Source organism: Pteropus medius, unplaced genomic scaffold, assembly GCF_902729225.1.
Source record: "Pteropus medius unplaced genomic scaffold, Ma_sr-lr_union100, whole genome shotgun sequence".
NCBI classification, from domain to species: domain Eukaryota; kingdom Metazoa; phylum Chordata; class Mammalia; order Chiroptera; family Pteropodidae; genus Pteropus; species Pteropus medius.
In genome coordinates, this window is record NW_024340698.1 from 4,197,715 (window position 1) to 4,215,881 (window position 18,167).

The 18,167-nt window shown below is 36.4% G+C and overlaps 1 pseudogene; it reads right to left on the reverse strand.

Annotated features, from left to right (window-relative positions):
- Positions 1-206: 206 nt before the first annotated feature.
- On the reverse strand, positions 207-325 carry LOC120613320 (uncharacterized; annotated as a pseudogene).
- Between the last annotated feature and the right edge of the window lie 17,842 nt (positions 326-18,167).

The window sequence follows — 18,167 nt, forward strand, 5'->3', positions numbered from 1 at the left end:
GGGGTTTTAAAAAACATCATTCATGACATTTTTTTGTCATACATAAATTTCATATTTGCATATAGTCAAAGTTATCAACCTGTAATTTCTGGAGATCTCTCTCTCTCTCTCTCTCTCTCTCTCTCTCTTTTGGCAAGGCAACCTTTGATTGACCTCACAGATTGTAAGGATGTTACAGCTTACAATTCTTTATTTTTTATTTTTCATGCCTACAGCACCTGGTCTTCCTAGGTGGTCTCCCATCCAAGTACTAACCAGGCCCAACCCTGCTTAGCTTCCAAGATCAGATGGGATTGGACTTGTTCAGGGTGTCATGGCCCGAGACTATATTTCTATATATCTATATACCTATCTATCTATCTAAGTTTACTCATCAAGTTAGCCTTTAGAGAATATTGAATAAATTGACTTCTAAAGATACTGAATGGAATGTTTTGTTTTGTTTTTCAAGTAAGGATTTTGGGGGGAAGAAAAACATGTTAAAACCCATAAGAGATCCCACAGTCAGGACAGTGAACCTGCATATAGTGCTGTACTTCTTTGTGTTTGAACATCATTAAATTACAATTCAATGTTTAGTGGCATATACCTTAGAGGGGAGAAATTATGTTTCTATGTGCTATACATCATTCTAGGCAATATTAAGCAGTTCCACATATGTCACAAACTAATAGCTTGTTAGATAGGTATAATTATGATCATTTTCAAGATGCAGATATTGAAGCACAGAGAAGTTAAATAAGTTGCCTCAGGTTACACAGCTACTAAGTAGCAGAGCTGGGACACAAATTTTTTTAGACAAAAATGCAAAGGAGTTTTTCTGACTCTAAGTCTAGTGGTCTTTCCTGGAGACCACAGTCAAAAAATATTTGAGTATATTGCATAAAAAAAGTTTCATCGGACAGAGAGAGAGATGAATTAAACAAGTCCTTGCCCTTAATAAGCTTACTGTCTAATAGGAAAAACACACATGTAAACAAATTATAAATAGAAGCAGAAAAATAGAAGAAAAAATATGGATTTTGACTTTGGGGATTGAGAAAACACCTCATGGGAAAAAAAAAAAACATTTGAATCAAGTATTGGAGAATGTATAGAGAAAGAACAGTGGAAGACAGAAGAAAAAGACTTTCCAGGCAGCAAGAATATAGCATGAACAAAGGCCCAAAGGTAATATGTAGCCAGACCAAATGTTGAACTGTAATGTGAGTTTTGGCTGCTAAGATGGATCTTAAACACCATGCAAAAAATATTTGATTTTTTCCTGTTTCTTGGGAAATATGAAATAAACTTATCTAATTTTTACTTTGGTAATGAGTCTATAAATCTAGGTGTTAAGGAAATATTTTGCAAATATATAAAATGGCCTTGCAAAAATGATGGAGACAACTATAAAGAAACACTACTTTCCATGTCTACAGATATTTAAACTTCCAATTGACTTTCACAAATGTTCATTGCTTTCAGAAAATAATAGCTAACACATAAAGTGCTCATTCTGTGATAGAGTCTGTTTAAATATTTTGCGTGTTTTATTAACTCATTCAATTCAGTACTAATCCATTCAAATCTCAAAACAACCCTTGAAGTCAGGATTATTATCTCTACTTTACAGATCAGAAAGGCATAGAGAGGTTAAATAATTTTCCAAGGTCAAATCCAGATTTTAGCCATAGGTAGTCTGGATTTTAACCACTGTTAACTAGAGTTGGTGCTCTGTTTTAAACTGTCTGCTTATGAACACCTTCAGGGGGCTTGCCTCCTGCATAGCTGACATATGGGCTGACTAGCCTTTGCTTACATAGTGTCACTGCCATTCTGTATGGCAGAGCTGAGGCCTTGAGACATTTTTCCGATATTGATATATTTGAATAGAATAGGGTAAAGGACAAAGCCCTGTGGCAAGAAATATTGTTCTCCAATAATAAAAGTTCTCTAGAAAAACATAACATCTTTCATTTAAAGTTGGAGATTATAGATTTATAGATTACAACATACTTTCACATACATAATCAAATTTAAACATCACAGCTAGCCTGTGAGTTACCCCATTTTATAGCTGGGTAAAGTATGGCTCAAAGAAATTAAGGATAAACAACCTTTCTTGAGGTGATTAGATAACATTTAGAGGAGGTGAAGGAAAAGAATGTGTAAAAAGCACAGAGGTACATGAGATTACCTGAGTGTAATTAAGCAATTAAAGATGAGAAGATATATAGACAAGTAGAGAGATTCAGATGCCTCAGAAAGAAGCTGGTGGGGAAGAGATAGGTCAGTTCTTTGAGCTAGCCAGCAGGGGGCACAACATATTCACATATCAATATCCTCATCTGTAAAATGGGGTTAAGATCCAGACTTTGAAAGTTTCTTTTTAAAATATTTGTTTTCTTTTTCACTTACAATTGACATTCAATATTATTTTATATTAGTTTCAGGTGTACATCATAGTACTTAGACATTTATATAATTTACAAAGTGATGTAACCAATAAGCTTATTATCCACCTGGCACCATACAAAGTTATTACAATATTATTGACTATATTTCTTGCACTGTACTTTACATCCCTGTGACTATGCTGTAACCACCAATTTGTACTTCTTAATTCTTTCACATTTTTCAACCAGTCCCTCAAGTGCCCCAACCATCTGGCAACCATCAGTTTGTTCTCCGTATCTATGTCTGTTTCTGTTTTGTTTGTTCCTTTATTTCATTCTTTATTCCACATATAAGTGAAATCATATGGTATATGTCTTTCTCTGTTTGACTTATTTCACTTGCCATAACACATTCCAAAACCATCCATATTGTTGCAAATGGTAAGATTTCATTCTTTTTACAGCTGAGTAATATTCCATTGTATATAAGTACCACATCTTCATTATCAAATCATCTGTTGATGGGCATTTAGATTGCTTCCATATCATAGCTATTGTAAATAACATGGCAATGAACACATGGACATATATGACTTTTTTTAATTTAATAATTTATTAATGATAACATTAATGATAAGTTTCAGCTGTATATTTTAACAGTAAGACATATATATATATATATATATATATATATATATATATATATATATAATGGTAACCACACACCAAAGATTCAGAACAGAAGTATATAACATAAAACAAGAAGAACCAGAGGCAAAACCCACAAAAGCCAACTAAAATAAAGAAAACAAAAACACAAGGACAAGGAAGCAATGAGCTTCCAGAAAACAAAAAATAAAATGTCTATAAGAAAACCTCATATTTCAGTAATCACCCTAAATGTAAATAGACTGAATTCACCAATAAAAAGGCACAGAGTTGCAGAATGGATCAAAAAACAAAACCCAACCAAATGCTGCCTCCAGGAGACACATCTCAACTCCAAAGACAAATATAGACTCAAAGTGAAAGGGTGGAAAATGATATTTCAAGCAAATGGCATTCAGAGAAAAGCGGGAGTATTGGTACTAATATCAGATGAAATAGACTTCAAAACAAAAAAAAAGTAAAGAAAGAAACTGAGAGACACTTCATAATGATAAAGAGAATCAAGCATCAAGAAGACATAACACTTATTAATATCTATGCTCCCAATCAAGGAGCCCTGAAATATGTAAAGCAATTACTAACAGAACTAAAGGAAAAAATAGACCAAAATACTATCATAGTAAGGGACCTAAATAGCCCACTGTCGGATATGGACAGATCATCCAAACAGAAAATCAATAAGGAAATAACATCTGTAAATGACACATTAGACCAACTGGACATAATTGACATTTACAGAGCCTTCCATCCCAAAACAGCTGTTTATAAATTCTTCTCTAGTGAACATGGAATATTCTCAAGAATCGACCACATACTGGGACACAGAAATAGCTTCAACAAATATAAGAGGGTTGAAATCATACCAACCATATTCTCTGATCATAATGCTTTGAAAATAAAGATCAATTGCAGGAAAAAATCAGGAAGAACTACAAATACATGGAGATTAAACAACATGCTACTGAAGAATAACTGGGTCAGGAAGAAATAAAAAGAGAGATCAAGACATACATAGAAACAAATGATAATGATAGTACAACATATCAAAACTTGTGGGACATGGCAAAAGGGGGTCATAAGAGGAAAGTTCATGTCATTACAGGCCTATCTCGAAAAACAAGAATGAGCCCAAATAAACAACCTAACGCTTCATCATAAAAAATAAAAAAAAATAAAAAATAAAAAAACTAGAAAAGGAAGAACAAATGAAGCCTAAAGTCAGCAGAAGGAAAGAAATAATCAAAATTAGAGCACAAATAAATAAAATTGGAAATAAAAAAAGAATAGAAAAAATAAATGCAACAAAGAGCTGGTTCTTTGAGAAGGTTAATAAAATTGACAAACCCCTCGCTAGACTCACTAAAGAAAAAAGAGAAAGGACACAAATAAACAAAATCAGGGATGAAAGAGGGGAAATTACGACAGACACAGCAGAAATACAAAGTATCATACAAGAATACTATGAAAAAGTATATAACACAAAATTTAATAACCTAGAAGAAATGGACCAGTACTTAGAAAAATACAACCTTCCTAAACTGAATCAAGAAGAACTGGAAAATCTACTTAGACCGATCATCAGTATGGAAATTGAAACAATCATCAAAAACCTGTCATAAAGTATAGTCCAGGACCAGATGGCTTCACCAGTGAATTCTACCAAACATTCGAAGAAGATTTAATACCTATTCTCCTCAAACTCTTCTAAAAAATCAAAGAGGTGACAATACTTCTCAACACATTTTAAGAGGCCAATATTACTCTGATACCAAAACCTGGTAACGATAACACAAAAAAAGAAAACTACAGACCAATATCTCTCATGAATACAGATGCAAAAATCTATAATAAGATACTAGCAAACCAAATATGGCAACGTATTAAAAAAAAAACTATACACCACGATCAAGTGGGCTTCATCCCAGAGGCACAGGGATGGTTCAACATACGCAAATCGATTAATGTGATATACCACATAAACAAATTAAAAAATAAGAATCACATAATCATATCAATAGATGCAGAGAAAGCCTTTGACAAGACACAGCATCGATTTATAATCAAAACACTTCACTAAATCGGTATAGAAGGAAAGTAACAACATAATAAAGACCGTCTATGACAAACACTCAGCCAACATAATACTTAATGGTGAAAAACTAAACACCTTCCCTCTAAGACCAGGAATAAGGCAAGGCTGTCCGCTATCACCACTGTTATTCAATATAACATTGGAGGTCCTAGCGACTGCAATCAGACAAGAGAAAGATATAAAAGGCATCCAAATAGGAAATGAAGAAATCAAAGTGTCACTGTTCGTGGATGAAATGATTCTCTATATAGAAAACCGTAGACTCCACAAGAACACTACTAGAAACAATAAGCAAATACAGCAAAATCTCTGGATACAGAATCAACATTCAAAAATCCATAGCGTTCCTATACTCTAATAATGAAATGTCAGAAAAAGTAGTAGAAAAAATAATTCCTTTCTCAATTGCAACAAAAATAAAATACATAGGAATATATTTAACGAAACAAGTGAAGGACCTATATAATGAAAACTATAAGACCTTATTCAAAGAAATCGAAGAAGATACAAAGAAATGGAAAGATGTTCCATGTCCTAGGATTGGAAAAATCAACATAGTTAAAATGACCATATTATCTAAAGCAGTATATAGATTTATGCAATCTCCATCAAAATCCCATCGGCATTTTTTAAAGAAATAGAAAAAAAATCTTCAGATTTGTATGGAAACACAAAAGACCCCAAATTGCCAAAGCCATCCTGAGAAAAAAGAATGAGGCTGGAAGTATCACTGTGCCCAACTTCAAATTATATTACAAAGCGACAGCAATCAAAATGGCATGGTATTGGCAGCAGAACAGACACATGGACCAGTGGAACAGAATCAAAAGTCCAGAAATAAACCCATATTTATATGGGCAAATAATTTTTGACAAAAAAGTCAAACACATCCAATGGAAAAAGGAAAGCCTCTTCAATAAATGGTGCTGGCAAAACTGGAAAGCCACCTGCAAAAGAATGAAACGAGACTGTTGTCTATCACCACACACCAAATTTAACTCAAAATGGATTAAGGACCTGAATATAAGACCTGAAACAATAAAATGCATAGAAGAAAACATAGGAAGTAAACTCAAGGACCTTGGACTTAAAGAGGATTTTATGAATTTGACTTCAAAATCAAGGGAAGTAAAAGCTAAAATAAATGAATGGGACTATATCAAACTAAAAATCTTATGCTCAGCAAAAGAAACAGTAAACAAGGTAAAGATACAGCCATCTGAATGGGAAAATATATTTGCAAGCAACACCTCTGGTAAGGGCCTACCTAATATCCAAAATGTAAAAAGAACTCATACAACTCAATAACAACATAAAAGCAAACAATCAAATCAAAAATTGGGCAGAGGACCTGAACAAACACTTCTCCCAATAAGTCACACAAAATATCCAATAAGCATATGAAAAGATGCTCAACATTGCTACCTATTAGGGAAATGCAAATCAAAACCACAATGAGATACCATCTCACACCTGTTAGAATAGCTATAATCAATAGGACATGTAATAACTAATGCTGGAGAGGTTGCAGAGAAAAAGGAACCCTCATACAACTGCTGATGGGACTGAAAATTGGTACAGGAATATGGAAAATAGTATGGATGTTCCTCAAAAAACCAAGAATTGATCTACTATATATTCCAGTAATCCCTCCACTGGGTATTTACCCCAAAGACTTGAAAACTCATATCCGAAAAGATACTTGCACACCAATGTTCATAGCAGCATTATTCATGGTGGCCAGGATATGGAAGCTACTGAAGTGTCCTATGATTGATGATTGGCTAAAGAAGCTGTGGTACATATATACAATGGAATATTACTCAGCCATAAGAAGAGATGAAATACTGCCATTTGTGACAACACAGATAGACCTCGAGATAATCATGCTAAGCGAAATAAGGCAGACATAAAAGGTTGAATACCACATGATATCAATTATGTATGATATAATCCTAAAAGCAGCAAATGAACAAGACAAAAACCAGAAACTCATGGACATGGAGAATAGATTATTGGTTACCAGAGGATGGGGCGAGGGAGGGAGAGAGGTAGATGGGGTAAAAGGGGTCAAATATGTGGTGACATAAAGAAATCTAACTATGAGAGTTGAACAGACAATGCAAGATATATCTATCTGTCTTAGTCTTAAGTCGTACACCTGAAACTTACTAGATTTTGTTGACCAATGTCGCCATAAAAAAAAAAAATAAATAAAATAAAAATAAATTTTAAAAAAAGATGGGAGAACAGAAAAAAAAAGGAAAATTTTTTTTCTTTGGTATTTATATATTTTTTAATGATAAAAGCACTTATTGCAAGTGATGCTACAAACCCCTAAGGAGGTATGCCTCCTCTTCCTTTCCCAGTTGAGAATAACTGAACGAAAAGGAGAAGGAAAGGAAGCCACTATAGAGACTTGAAACCTAGAATCATTCTTCATAATGAAGCACAATGGCAAGAAACCCTGCATAGAAATTTTAACCTCTCTCTTTCTCTGTCCTAGAATATATTTTCTAGCCTACTCTTTTAGATTAGGACATTGATTAAGTAGATCCTAGTGTAAAGACAAATGTTTCAGCTAGAGAGCTAGTTCCTTGAGGGCAGAGAGCATGTCTGTCTTAGTTATCTTGGCATTCTTGATTTAGCCCAATCCTTGGTACCTGGGTGGATGTGTTTGCTAGAAAATAGCTCTAAACTGTGTTGGTATCTCTTTCGTTTATTGCCACTAACAATTCTGTTCTAGCTCTAGCACATTTATTCAATGGATATTTATAGGATCTCTTCTACGTGCTGGGTACTGTATATTAAATATTTTATGTAAATATTGGACACCGTTAGCATCCATTAACATAATGGCATCAAAATTTGTTTATTTATAAGCTTAGCTAGCTGACTAACAAGGAAGAAACGGACAACTGGGGGACATAGCACAAGACACAGGGATTGAGGGAAAGGAGACCTGAGTGACCCACCCTGGGAGGTCACAAGAGAAGGGCCCTGTCCTGGAAGGAATGTGGACTTTAGGTCATGCTAAAAGTATTGCAAGTTGGAAGATTCCAGGAGAGTTACCTGATCTCTCTGAGTCTCAGTGAAATGGGACAACTATGCCTAACAGAGAGTTATTTTTCAGTTTTTAAACACTCTCTTGTAAAACGCCTGGTACTTAGTAGGTGTTAAGTAATTGATAATTATAATTATTATTGACCTAACAGTCTTAAAACTTTACATCCTAGCTGGAGTGGAGGAGAGGAGAAAAGATACTGAGATAATTACTTCTAATGGAAGGCTTTAGAAATATAAGATACCATTGAGAAGAGGAAGACAAGATTGAGACCAAAGGAAAATATAATAACTTCCAAATAAGACTCAGAAAGTCTTCCCAGAGAATATGACATTTCAAATTGGGCCTGAGAGGGTGGGGAGAATTTCCATAGGTAGGAAGGTGAAAATATGTGCCTGTGTACTATGTTTCTCTGTAACACAAAGGTATTTCTGTACCAGACAGGATGGACTTGGATAGAGTGATAAAAAAATAAAATAAAAAAGGAGAGAGACACAGTTAAGATTATGTGTCTATAACAGCAAACATACATTTTGGCAGTGAATAAATATAACATCAAGAATCATTTACTTTATCCAAACTCGGGCAAAGAAAATAAAAACAAAAAAAGAATTGGAGTTGAGTATCAGGATAAAATCATTTTACTAGAAGGATGGTTTTGACTGTGAGACAATCTCCAAAGGAAGATAAAATAATCCTTTGTTCATGCATTCCATTAACTAGAAAATATCCTGGATACCTCTGAATGTTTTGATTGCCCAATTGAGTGAAAGTCTTAAAACAAGAATGGAGAACATTCCCTTGGAAATTATGCTCTGGAGGTCTAGATGGCAGCCCTGTACATACACATTTCAGCATTCTGTACAACAAACATAACCTAAATCTTCCTGCACAGTTGGACTTTTTACTCTATTATAGCTCATGCCCTGTTTCATGGGTGTGCCCAACTGAATTTTAGGCTTTCTGAGGTCAAGAATACTGTTATCAGCTCTTCTCAGAATTTAGCACCATTACAGGCACAGAGTTTCCTTAGCTTGGGTTTCTCTACTCAGTCATCTCTCCAGTACCTCCAAAACTCCATTATTAGGTGAAGATTCTGAACAAAAACAGGGTCCATATTAGCTTACTTGTAACTATTTTCTAGGTTGCTCATTTTAGCCCCTGAATTTATAATTGTCAGATGGACAGAAAATAGCATCAATTTTTGGCTCCTCTACATTATGCAGCAACAAGGTTTTCTCTAAGACCCAGAGAGGAGTGAAAATATGGAATTTGAGCAAATTTCTAGGAGTGCAGTACTCCAAAGTCACATAATGTGCCCAAGCTCAAGAACAGAGAAGGTTTGCTTTATACAATTAGGGTAGGGTCATGCATTCCTGAATCAAAGTCTGCCTTATGGTGTGTTACTAACCTGTGAGCACTAGAGAGAAAACCAGCTCCCTTTCTGCATGAAAAGGTGGCCTTATGTTATGTCCTACAGTCCTTTGCCAGTGACTGCTGGCAAGGCCCAGTACGGTCCTTGAACATTCCAGGAGTGAAATTGATCAGGGACTTAAATGGGTGATATGTCAGTTGTGAGAAACCATCTTTTAGCCTCCTCTCCTTCTTTTACAGAAGATTGAATGCACCTTTAATTATCTGTGAAAACTTGTCACATAGGAGTTGTTAAAATGCAGAATCACAGGTTCCCCCTTTAATAAGATCCCCAGGTGATTCATATGCACAGTAAAGTTTGAGAATCCCTGCATTCAATCCTTTGAGCCTATTTCCTCTTCCATTATATGTAATTGAGAAGACCAATCTATCTGTGAGATTAGCTATGGATAGCAAATGAGATAACCTGGGGTGATAGTGTGCTGGAGCCATTTGTTAAATTTCCAGGAGTTTTACAGGCCAGTTGTTAAGCCATTGGTTGTTTGAAATTGGGCTGTGGTGGGACCCTACAAATTTGCAGACCCTACAAATCAGGGATTTTCATTTGTTTTTCAGAGATCCCATTTATCTGCACTCTACGATGGGGCCTTAAACAGGTGAAGGCCAAGACCTGTGGGCAGGAAGTCTGCCAAGTCCAATACATGAAGGATATTTGCAGGTCCCTATGGGTTTTCAGAAGCAGAGGCATTAGCTTTAGTCCTAGGGTCTGGATACCAAAACAGAGGTGGTAGGAGTACCAAAAGACTCGACTTGAAACTCTCCATTTGGGCTCCCCTCCAGTTACTTGGAGCCTGCACTCCACAGCTGGAGCTCATTATTGTATCCCTCACCAGTTAGCTGCTCTCAGGCCTTGTTCTGTTACACTGCAGAGGGTCTGCACTTTGGTAGAAAAAGAAGCCAGTTCCAGCATAGTGCCACTGGCCCCTGTCTGAGGAACTTTTGAAAACAAGTTTTCAAATCATTAAGGAAATGAAAATAAAATAACAAACCATGAGAGAAGAGCAAATTCGCCTGCTAGCCAGTTTACTTAGTGCGCATGGTACATTAATGAGTCATTAAGATCTCACCAAAAAGAAATAAGCATTTTTTTCCATGCAGCTCTCCAATTCGCATAGGACAAAGATGAACTTCAACATCTTTCTTTGCAAGATGATTATCTGTCTCTCAGAGGTACCATAGCATTTTGTGATCCTGAGGTTGCTATAGTGGCTGCTTTTGTGTTGAATAACAAACAACTCTATAAACTTGGGCAAATCTGCATAAATTATGTCTGCCCTATGATTCCATGCATCTCTAACTCACCCACCTTGATCTTTAATTGAAGAAACCTGCTTGGACATAGAGTGATGGGTCATGGACATGTGTTCTGCCAGTAGAGCCTTCTCAGGTAGTTTCATCAAGTGGTTATTTCCCTCTGGCTAGACAGCCATTAATTACTGGCATGGTTTTTCTGGAATTATTATGCAAGCCTTTTAGGACAAAGGCTATGATGAGGAGCACTCAGTATTTTTTTCAGATAATACAAAGCACAGCCTAGTAAGCATGTTTCAATTTTGATGCACAGAAGTATATTCTTCTATTCAGTCCATGCTTGTAACAAAATGATGTTTTAATATAAATAAAAACCCCCGAAACTCTCCACTGTATTATTTGTTTTTTATCTCTTACCTCTGTGAGCCACAACATTCCATGTAATCCAGAATTATATTTATCACAACCCACTTCCTTTTGTTCAAGTAGAACATATTGTAGTTCTCTGAAAGAATGCAATATTGTCAGTTCCAAACATCTCCCCACTTCCAACCTCCACCCTTTTTTGGTGCCATTACTTTTCATAAGGAAGTTGCAATAGAGCGAAATGTATATCTATTTGTAACTAGTTTGCAGCTTCTGCAAAAGAGGGTTAAAGAATGCCTCAAAATATTTTATATATTGCTGGCTCCTTGCTTTATCTCAGTCAATGGCCAGCATATAACACTGTCTCAGAAGAAAGATAACTACATTACAGTTTTTGCAGAGCAATGTCGTATTATTCTGTATATTTTTGTCCTGATGTCCAAGATAACATCTAATCTATGAACAATTTACTTTCTTCTGGAAATGTGGGCAAGCAACAATCCACACAAAGGCAACCTCCAGCTGGGAAAGCCACTCTCATCTCAGAGGTGAGTAGAGTATGGTGATGACTCGTGAGAGCTTATGAATGGCAAAACCAGGTGTCTGGGTTTCTAAATATTAAAGGATCTCCCCTACATCACTAGGACTTGAGTGGGATTGAAGTCCAGCTCAGTACCAACTTCAACAAGGAAAAGTTTGCAGACGTTTCTGATTTTCCTGTTGCATTCTTTCAGGCAGCTAACATTTACAGAGGGTAGTCACATGATTGGAGCCTGGGATTTCACTTAGCCTGGATCTACCAGCACTAACACATGCCTTAGGACTCATAGCTGCCTCATTAGTGGGCTACCAGCACCTCCACTTCAGATGTGTTTTTTTTAGGATGTGTGATGTCTGCTTCTCAAGCTTCTGTGAGAGGACTAGGAAGAGAAAAGAATGGATGGATGTGAGCTCCAACAAATGCCCACTCACAGGTGGAAGGCTATCCAGGAAGCAGGCCAGGCTAAAACCTGCTAGGCATCAGGCAAGTTTTCCAGGGTGGCAGTCTCTGACTGACCCCTGTTAGTCTCAATTCCACCCCTCCAATACCCAAGTCATCCCCAGGCCATGGGCAAAGGAACTTGACCCTGGAACTACTCACTGCCTACCCCAGCAAATCTTGGTAAAATTCCTGAGCCATTTCTTTGTCTATGGACTAAATTAATCAATTGGAAGTTTCTAATGATAAGCAAATGATAATAATGAATGGACTTCTCTCCTTTTCTGAAATTTCCTGGTAACATGTGCAAGCTGGAAGCTCAGCACACTTTCCAGAACATAGGGCAAAGGAGATCTGAAGTCTACTTCTAGCTATGCCACTGACACGCTAGCTAACCTTTAGCAGGTCACTTTTTCTCTCTGTAACTCAGTTTTCTCATCTGTACAAGAAAGAAATCGGATTAGATGACCCCCAAGGCCACTTGCAGTTCTGATATTGAATGACTCTGTATTGCACACAGTGGCTTTTTAGATAGGCTGCCCAAGGTGGTTATCAGAAGGTTCTCTCTCTTTCTGTCACATGTCTACCTCTGACCAACTTGCTATAGTATTCGATTCAACAATGGGCTAGTGGCAGCAAGAAGCAACAAGCTCAGCCCACACAGCAAGAATATTTGCCACCACATGGTATTTTCTCAGCTAAACAGATCCCAGACACATCTGCACATCACCTAAGACACAAATCAACAAGAAAACACATGAACTTCCTGGGTGGCCTTTTCAAGATGTTCAAAAACATTCTCAGATATAAACTCAGCAGGTCTACATCCACTCCCACCCCCTAAAAGGTGCAGGATCTCTTTAACACCAGCCCCTGTGTTACTTGCAACAATCCATCAGCCCAGAGTCTTTAGCCACCTTGTACCCTAAAATCAGCTCAGGTCTACTTCCCAGATTTTCTTGATCCCAGGCCAGAGTATGAATTCTTTCCTAGCCACAACTGCCTCTAAAACAAAAGCTGGGTGTAGAGCTAGCCCATAAGGAGCAAAGATCTGAAGTCTACTTCCAGTTATGTCACTGACATGCTGGCTAACCTTGGGCAGGTCACTTTTGCTCTCTGTAACTTAGTTTTCCAATTTGTATGAGGAGAAAGTTGGATTAGATGACCTCCAAGGTAGCTTCTGGTTCTGATATTGAGTGATTCTGTGTTGCAGGACATGACTCAGGCATGAAAGAGAGGCATACAAACCCTAGCCTAAAAGTCAGGAGGCCTGGGTTCTAGTTCTACTTTTGCCATCTACTAGATGTAGCTGTTCAATTTGTTCAGATGGCAAAGGATTGGACGTCATGAGGACCCTTGAGGCACCATAAAATAGTGACAACCACTTTGCCAGCCAAAATTTTAAGTTTTATTACATGAGTACATGTCTTTGTATCAAAATAAAAACAACACTATCAGTACTTGAACCATTTTTAAGAAATTATATATTATTTCTGTTTTATATTCTACTCATTTAGTAATTTTTTTCATTTATAAAAAATCATCTGTACAAAGCCTTACCTGATTACTTTCTCTATTCCCATCCCATCATCAGTTTCTCGCTCACTCTGTCAACCCCTCTGGCTTTCTTTGAGTTCCTAGAACATTCCTAACATGCTCCCTCCTCAAGGCCTTTGCACTTACTGTTTTCTCTGCCTGAAATTTCACTTTCGCTCCATTTCACTTTCTTCAGGTCATATGTCATCTTCTCAATAGAGCTTTCCCCTGGCTTCCCAACCAAATATTCCAAACCCCATCCATACTTCCTATACCCTTTGCACACATTTAAAAAAATATATACCATCTATTTTATCTATTTATCTTTTCATATCTTTCCCCTGCTAGAATGTAAGCTTCATGAGGGTAAGGATTTGGGGCTGCCTTTTTTTTCACTGATATTTCCTCTGTGCCAAAAATAGTGCCTGATACAGAGAAGATATTCAGAAACTATGTTTTAGATGAAGGAATGAATAGTAGCAGATACCAAATGTATAATAAATATTTATGAGAGAAAAATTTATAATTGAAAAAATATATCAACAATCTGCAAACTGGGAAATACTTCCATTGTCAATAAACAGTTGACACTTCAGTCCAGGTCTGGAAACTCCAGTGATTCTCAGAAGGGTGGTTTGGACCCCTGGGTGTAAATGCTTTCTCTCCATGTTGTGTGTTCCAACTTGGATTGGCTAATCTTGTCAGCTGCCTTCCCATTAACCAATCTACACTTTTGTCTGAAAACATCCAGTGATATATCTGAACAGAGTACTCTAGAGATAAAAGTAACCACAGAGAATGTTTTCTGAGTGCTAAACTCCTAGCTTGAACACATTTCTGGCACTATCAGCAAGGCTCATAACCAACCTATAAGATGAATACTGTTTTATCCCTGTTTTTCAAGTGAGGGGACTAAGCCTCAGTGGTGTTGTTTCTTGCTTGAGTACACACAGCTTTGAATCCAAGTCTTGAACACTAAGCTCTACCTACCCTCCTTCTCTCTTATCTCTCATTGTCTGTCTCCTTCCTTCTATTAAAAGTCCTCTCTCCACCCTCCACCTCCAAGACTGGACATTTGTTTTTGGAGATTAAAGTATGTAAATGTGACCACAACGATAAGGATACATTGACAACTGCAAACAGTCCATTTCTCTCTATGCACAGAATTAATGAGGCTGGTGCAAGGAAAGAAAAGTTGAACAGAAAAAAAAAAAAAACCTATGCTCCAATTCTGACTCAGATAATTTACTAGAGCAAATTATATAATCTGAGCCCCAGTTTCATCAAGTGTAGAAAGGAGGAACACTATAGACTCCACAGCATTGTCACAAAGTTGAAATGAAATAATATTTAAGAATGAGCCAAACCCAGTGCTTTGCACCTAATAACAGCTAAGTAAATGCTGGTTGTTGTTATTATTGTTGTTTTTTTTCCTGACTTTTAAGCCTCAAATATGAGCATCCTTTCTTTTGTAGTTACTTTTAGTCTGCTGTGTGAAAGAGAGGAGAACAGAACTTCTCCACTTCAAGGGAAAATCTGTTTTTCTCTTTTATTATTTTGCTTTCCCTGTCATTTTTATGGCCCTTATTTTAGGGGCATGGAATTTCAAGAAGTGGAGATGATGTAAAAAAATCAAACTCTTAAAAATGGGGAAAATTTGAAAATCTATTTTGTTGTAATGGTGAATACTTAGAATTTCCCTTCTTTTTGATAAATGACAAATGACCATTCAGATCTTAATTGTACTGATCCTAGAAGAGATAAGCCAATAAAAATTATTATTGTGAAAAGCAACTCAGTACAATTAAAAACGAAAAAAAAAAAAAAGATTAAACCCAATATAGAAACTTAGGTATCTATGAAATGTATCTATGAAAGATACATTTCAAAATCTGATAAAGTTTCATTTTGTTGTCATGGTACCATCATTTCTAACTATTTTCAGTGATATTGAAATAGTACAGTCAAGTATATCCTATAATATCTAATTGTTTTCCCAGGTTTATTTAAAAGCAACATTCTGTAACTGCAACTGAATGTTTGCAGACATCTGAAGATTAATACTGAAATGAAAATATTTAGCAAAATGTCTGTCCTTAGATAATATTATAATAACACTTTGACTCTATCCAGTGTCTTTGTTCTGAGCAGCTCAAAGGGCTCTGAAACCACTATCTCATTAATCAAATAGCACATTCCTAAGCTAGAGTATCATGATGTGACTGGTTAATGGTGTCGGCAGTTCCACTCTGGAAACCACATACTGTTACTAGAGGACCATTGGAGCAACATGAAATGATACAGAGAAAAAAAACCTTACAACTATCTTAATGCACAAGTCCTAATACAAATCATGTCCTCTATTAAACTACTTTTCTGGGATCATACTGTTTTCTACATTTGCATTGCAGACATTAGAAAAAAAGTTATAATTTTTCCCAAACTGGTAAAGCTAAGTAAAGTCAGGAGACTGAGGTCAGGAGTCCCGGTTGTCATGGAGGCTCTGCATTTAATTTACTGGGTGTCATACTATGTGTTCTTTCCATCTCTCGACTGAACTTTCCTTGCCTGGAAAAAGAGATGGTTGAATGGACTAGTGACTTTTATACTGTGTAGACAATTAAATACTTCCCACCAAACAATGATAATCCTCTTATCATTTTTTTAATCAATCTTCCATGTAGGTATTTGCAAGTTTTCATAGGAAAAAAATGGAAAGACCACACTCCAATGTTCATAACAGCATTATTCACAATAGGCAACAGGTGTCCATCAACTAATGAAGAATGGATAAGTGAAATGTGATGTATACATACAATGGGATAATATTCAGCCTTAAAAAGAAATGAAATTCTGACACATGCTACAAGGATGAACCTTGAAGACATTATGCTAAGTGGAATAAACCAGTCACAGGACAAATATGTTATGATTCCACTTACATGAAATATCTAAAATAGACAAATTCTTACAGATAGAAAGTCAAACAGTGGTTACTGGTGGCTAGAGAAATAAGAGTTATTGTGTAATGGGGACCAATTTTCAGTAAGATGAAAAGAGTTCTGGAGATGAATGTTGGTGATTGTTGCATAACAATGTTAATGTACTTAATATCATCTAAAAATGGTTACGATAGTAAATTTTACGTTATGCTTATTTTACCACAATTCAAAATATTTTTAAAAATAATAAATTTAAAAGTCCCACTGCTAAAAACCAGTTTGAAAATAGCAAGGCTAGTAAAATTCCTTCCAGATCTGAAGTATATCTATGTGAATATGAAAAAAAAGTAGTGTTTTACCAAGAAAAAAAAATGATTCCTTACATTTCACTTTGTTACTGTTGGAAAATTGAGTCAGAGGCTGTGGATAGGAAAGAAAAAAGAAACGTTTTTCCAAACCATCAAACTGGGTTTGTATTAACAGAAATCTGCTATCCAAAGTTTTACAGAAAGTGCTCTTAGTTGCTGTTGACATACTTGCAGAAGGATAGTGGGCCTGGTGATTTATTTCATACCCAAGTGACCAGTGTACCAAATTAGAAGGAGCTAATATGAGTCACTATTTTTCCCAAAGTTGTTAAATTAGAAGATAAGGAGAAAAGAACAGATAAAAATGGGATTCACACACAAAATACTTGAGGGTTAAAGTGGTTTATAGTTATTATGAAGTAAGTTTGATTTGGGGGAACACTTTAGTGGCTAGAAAGTTTGAGTCTTGCTAGAGATGCAGCTTCCCCTTCCCAGTTCTTCTGTCCATATCCAAGGCCAGACAAGACCCCAATTCACCTCTGAGTGAAGGAATTGGGATCCTTTGGACATGATTTCAATCCATACTCTCAGCCTGAATGTAAACCTCCCTACAGAAGGGGGAGATGAACCCAGTACAAGGAATGATAAACCTAGCTATGGGGTTACCTTGTCAACTATCACCCAAATGTGAAAGAATGAACTGAAGCTCTCCTTTTAGTACTAGTCTATTTTCCCACATTGGAAAAATTTACAAATAATTCCCACTGGAAAAGGAAAAAAAAAATGTTACAAAAATTCAGGCCTGGTTGTGGCTGGGGTAGAGGAGTGGGATGATCCGTAAGAGAAACTTGGAGAAGGGAAAGGAGAGAATGTGAGGGACAAAAGTATTTGACTTGTTCGCAGAGTAGGAGATGGCCGGGTCACCAGGGTCTTCATATTCAAGCTCCCATTTTGAGAGATTAGTTAAGGAAGGGTCCTGTAGGAATGCATTTTCTGAAAGGAGAAGGCTAAAGGTTGCCATGAGAAAGTTAGTTTTGTATCTCTCTGATTTGGATGATTGTGTTAAAGTCACCTAGCTGGAGATTTTGTATTCATTGTTAAATGTCTTTTAGGAGAGGATTTGAAGAATTTGCTTTACCATATGCATT